Source organism: Falco punctatus, assembly GCF_963210335.1.
Source record: "Falco punctatus genome assembly, chromosome: 2".
Lineage (NCBI taxonomy): Eukaryota > Metazoa > Chordata > Aves > Falconiformes > Falconidae > Falco > Falco punctatus.
The window spans coordinates 10,888,119-10,894,118 of NC_137581.1; positions in this window are offsets into that span (position 1 = coordinate 10,888,119).

The window sequence follows — 6,000 nt, forward strand, 5'->3', positions numbered from 1 at the left end:
TGTGGTACCAGTGGAGGAAGAAAATCTAATTATGAATTCTTGCCTACAAACCCAATAAAAATAGTAATACATCCAAAGGTTTTGATCCCATTATTTTTCCATGTCACATGACTTTTCAGTGACATTATCTTATGGCAGTGATGCTGACTCTATGGCACAAATGCTAGCACCAGTGCACAGCGCTCCTGGCTATGTCAGTAGAGTCTAGCTGACTTAAAGCATTCATCAGACCTATCAATAAATATTTTAATATAATCAGGAATGTATACCTTCAATGCAAAATGTATCTAGAGTAACAACTTATTTCTATAAATCTGTTTGCCCTGTAGGTAATTCCCAGCATATATCTTTCACCACATCCAAAAAAGCCAAAACATCTTCCTTACCATTATTCTGGGGCTATTGTGAGAGATGTATCCCATAGGCCATCCCAGAGACTTGTTCCATATATCATGCAAAACTGAACAGCACCTTAGAAAGCTCTGGTTTCTACTCCCCACCCTGCTCACCTGCTGAGATTTTGCCCCAGTAGGGGATTTTGAACACCCAGATGTCAAAAGACTCTAAAATACACTAAAAATGAATGTGATGGGAATATACATTTCTAAAAGCTAGGCTTCAAGTCAATGCAAGCTCTTCTACTTCCTTTATGTTCAACCAAAAGAGACTGGCATTTTAAAGTCAGTTGCAGTTTCATGCAGACAGTGCTGCAACATGACTATTCATCCCACCTCTCAAGAATTGTCTGCCACAGAGTGACTTATTTTCAGGAGAGATTTTCTCATTGCACCAACTACTGACCTCAAAGGAATTGTAGGTAACCAGTTAAGGACAGGCACCTTACTTCTGGATGCATCAAGCTCAGTGAGATGATTCTGCGGTTATTATTCAAATTAGGTTTTTCTAGGAAACTCACTAATGACTTTCAGGTTTGCTCCTTTGTTAAGTATAAAGAGAGAGCAGTAATTTTTCATCTATCTAATACATATGTTAGACCAGGGGTCCTCAAACTATGGCCCATGGGCCAGATACGGCCCCCCAGGGTCCTCAATCTGCCCCTGGTATTTACAGACACCCCCCCAAGTCCCCTCCCTCCCCCCTGCCGGGGGTTGGGGGGGGAACCAAGCAGCCGTAGATGACTGCCTGCCACTTCATCCATGCACCGACCCCCTGTTTAAAAAGTTTGAGGACCCCTGTGTTAGACAGTAAACACATAATTGATGCAATCTTTCCACTCCAGGTTGATATTCAAAACCACCTTTAAGTTTTCTTGACCACTTAGTTGTATCAAATAACTTTCCACGTCTCTTTATACTCACCACAGTTCATCCAGAATTATTTCTGCACACAGGACTATTGTCGCAATTAAAGAACACTGAGTATTCATCTAGTAACCTAGAATATTCTTTTCTCCCTTAGTTAGTGGCTCCATTGTGTCCAAAAATTTTTTAAACTTGAAACTATGGAAGCTAATTCCCCACTTAAAAGCACTTTATTGATCATAAAAACCTTGGCACATGATGACCACAAAACCATTCTAACCTGTACTAAGCTATATTGGCAAATCTGAATGCTGGCCACTTTATTCCACATTTTACTAGTGAAATCAGCTACATGGGTGCAAAAGAAAAAAAAAAAAAAAAAAAAAAAAAAGGACGTTTTTGTCAATATAACTTCCACTACATTAAGGGGTTTTGTTGCCTTGGCCAAAGATCACACCTCATCATACGCCTGTTTCTAATAGCTGTACAAGCAGGAGGTTCCAATGCAGACATATGTATAAACGGGTAAAGGACAGATGTTTTACTAGAAGACCAAATGTTAAGATAGTGAGCAACCTCAGTTCCCATGAATAAAGAGATTTCGACAATTCATACAATGCATCTCTGGTTCAGCAAAGCATTTAAGTATGTGCTTAACTTTAAGCATGTGGCTAAATCCCACTGAAAACAGTAAGAGTTAAATACGTACTTAAACGCATTATTGTAGGAAGACTGGATTACTAGTGTACTTAAAGGCTTTGTTGTATCAGAACTTCTGGCCACCACAGAATTCCCAATTTCATCTATTGTATATCTGGATCCAACATTACAGTTGTCTGGCAAAATGTTTGCACAGGTTAGCACAGCTTACCAAAACCTCACCTGCATCCAGGGGGTAGGCTACACTCATTTTGTTGCAAGGGGTACTCCTTGTATTTCTTCCAAATGTTTTATCACAATAGTAGTGATACTGATGCCAAGAAATTAAAACCTACAAAATCCCTGTCTTGTTAGATCATCCTGCCCTGCCCCTCCCCAATTAGTTTATCCATATGCAAATGTTATAGTTAGGGAATATAGCTCTGGAAAGTTAATAACTTAATCAGTGTATCAGAAGGCTAAATGACATCTCCTGCTGGTTTTCTCAAAAATGCATTTCAGGGGTATTAATGTTATTACCAGACTGATAAACTTTATTCTCTGAGCTCATATGAAAGTTTAAGAGGGGGAAGTAAAGGAGAAGAACGATTATATTTGTTTTATACACAGGGGGAATCAGGGACTATGCCATGGCTCCCCTTGAAATAAATTGTGTTTGCTCTTTTTCTCACTTTTGGCATTTCCAGGTGCCTGTCTGTTTTTAACATCTTCTTCAGCCTCAATAAATTTGTTGAAACAAGACTCTGTCATACATGCAGTGAGTCACAGCTGAAAAATAAAAGTAATCCCTCAGTGGGATAAATGTACTTGAGCTGGAGACCAGGAAAAAATGTATTGGTTTTTAAAATTGATGGCAAAACACTTTAACAATTTTTGTTCCAAGCTTCTTTTGTTTTGAAACTGTCACAGAATGTTCACTGAATGTTTTGTAAGCAAAACAACTCACTCCTAAGGCTATAAAAACAGTACTTTGGAAAAATGGTACTTTCCTAATGATGATTAAAAGAATCTGTGAACTCAGGGGAAATCATTAGTTCAGATCAAGCTCTCGGGTCACATTTTCATTTGAGGAGGTATAAATTATTTGCTGCGCTGATTTCTTGAACCACCTCCTCACCAGGACAGACATGGGAGGTCAGGAAGAAGTGGCATTATCTTCCTGCATGGGCAAACCCAGGGCTTAGGCATGAGCATCTATCTGACACACTTCCCCCTCCTGGTTCATGGTAATCCATTGCAGTCCCTCAAAATACCTTCCCCAACCTCTTTTAATATGTGCTCCCACTATCTTATTTTTATCAGCATTTATTGGGCACTTGAGATGACAGCAAGTGCACTGCACAGATAGCCATGACCGTTGCTTATCTTGGCAAACCTGGGGTAGAACGTTTTGGACTGAAGAGAGTCACTGACAAAACAGACTCAAGAATTTGTGTAAGGACAATTTTGAGGAACTCGCGTTCTGCAAACAGGTTAGGTGAGGCTGGGCCTTGGCATACAGCACAGTCCCTCTGAAGGCCCAGGGCTGTGTGGTTGTTTGGTCAATGTTCTGATTAGCTTCAGTGGAAGTATTTAAGCAATGTCTGTAGGGTCGTGCCATGGTTTAACCCCAGCTGGCCACTAAGTCCCACGTAGCCACTCACTATCCCCCTGGTGGGACTGGGAGAGAGAATTGGAAGAATAAAAGTGAGAAAACAACTTGTGGGTTGAGGTAAAGACAGTTTAAGAGGTAAAGCAAAAGCTGTGCACTGAGCAAAGCAAAACAGGGAATTCATTCACTATTTCTCATCAGCAGGCAGTCCGAGTCCAGGAGAGCAGGGCTCCATCACACATAATGGTTACTTGGGAAGACAAACGTCATCACTCCATATGTCCTCACCTTCCTTCTTCCCCCAGCTCTATATGCTGAGCATGATGCCATATGGTATGAAATATCCCTTTGGTTAGTGTGGGTCAGCTGTCCCAGCAATTTCTGTCCGCTCCCAACTCCTTGTGCCCCCCAGCCCCCTCGCTGGTGGGGTCAGGTGAGGGGCAGCAAAGGCCTTGGATCTGTGTGGGCACTGCTCAGCAATAATGAAAACATCCCTAAATTATTAACACCAGCTTCAGCACAAATCCAAAACATAGCCCCATACTAGCTATGATGAAAAAAATTAACTCTATCCCAGCCAAAACCAGCACAGGTCAGGTCTTAGAACTGGATTTAATTAGTAGTGCCTTATTGTCTAGCCAGAGATGGCTTGATGATATCTATTCCAGACTTGAGTCTCCAGGAAGCTGACATAGGAGTCTCTTCCCGCCCCCCCCCCCCCCCCCCTTCTCTATTTCTACTATCTCTTGCCATCATTTGCAGATGTTTTTCTTAGCATGTTATCCATAGGTAACACTAAGATGGTCTTCATAATCTGTCTTCTGTTTTGTTCACTATAAATATGAAGTCTTATTATTTATTTCATCCCTCAGTGCCTCCCACATTTTCAGCTGCTCCAGCTCTTGCTAGAGGTTCTCCCTCTGCTGCAGCATTGCACTAGTCTACTTTTCATTCTTTTTTTGTCCTAACCTATGAAAAAAAATCTAAAAATAGTTCTGTTAGAAAAAAAGTAATTTCTTCACGTTCTCAATATATCACAGCAGATCTGTAAGGGGTCACTGAATGCATCCAAAATGCCTATGTGAAGTAACACAGTCAGTGGTAATGTACAGTATGTGAAAGGATAGGATCTCCCATTGTACACCCTCTGTAGCACTGGGAAGACAGAGATCTGCTAAACAGTGATTTTTAAACATAAAATAACATTAGTGTGTGTCTTCGTAGTAATTTATTATAAAATAAAGGGTAGATTTTCATGACAACCTCCAACAAGGCTTGAATAACATAAGATTCAACAGAATGATTTAATCAGTTTTAAAACTTACATAATAACTATACTTTGTGTCTTTCATAAGAATATCATAAACCTAAGAAACTGCCACTCACTCTCATTGTTCTCTTGAGTGTGTAGTTATTATTGCATAATATATATGTTCCAGCTGGAGCTCCTGATGTAACTATCTTTCCTTAATCAGGTCAGCTCTTAAACATCAGCTTCAGTGGGTCATATACACATATTTACTTTTTGCACATGCTAAAGAGCTTTTGTCAGAAGCCTTTTGCTCAAATGCAGCCAGGTTTATGCTCTTGGTATTGCTGACCTAGGCCAGTGCCAAAGCTGAGAAGAGATCTGAATTCTCATGTCCTTGGAAGAAATTAATCTCACGTAACTTTAGGGATGAGATTCAATGCCAGGCACTCACAGTTGACTTCAGATGCCTACAGCTTTAGAGTCTACATGTAAGCTCCAAGTACCACCAATATAGACACCTATACTTGATCAGATAGATGAATCTCTTTCTAGACTCCATTGGCTGTATTGACTAGAGATGCATAACAACTGCCTAAACATATGTTCCTAGTACTAATTAATCCTCCATAGAGGCTTACAAACATCTGTACAACCCTGGCAGCTATGACACAAGATCTATGGGAGACATCTGTCATTGTGGAGTAAAACACGGAGGCCAGCTGATACCCTTAGTGTATTTCAGCTGACTTTACATGCCTACGTGCAGGCAACTGAAACCAAGACTTTCATTGACAACACCCATTGGAGAGTTTGGACAAGTGCATATCCCTACATGTGGTACATTTAAATTTATGTTTCTTAATCTTATGCTGAATGCCAGCTAGGCTAGGGTTTTGCCTTCAACTCAGAATGAGATATCCAGAACCAGTGTCTTACATTGCTCAGATTACTGTCCATCGTGACACAGAGGTAGGAGTGCTGAGGCTGACATCTCATTATCAATAACTCAGGTTTGCATTAGGCAGTCAACCTCACTGTTGCAAAATCTTGGCCAGTATATCCTGACTTTCTCCAGATCTTGTTGTCTTGGCCTTGGTTCTGCATTGCTCAGTGATGTTCTGGTCACAGCAAAACTACAGATGGTTTAAGACTTCTCTCTAGTATAGGCAAAAACTAACCTTGCAGCCTTAAGGGTAAAGACAAAATAGTTAATATGCATCTCTTTCTGCTCCCAT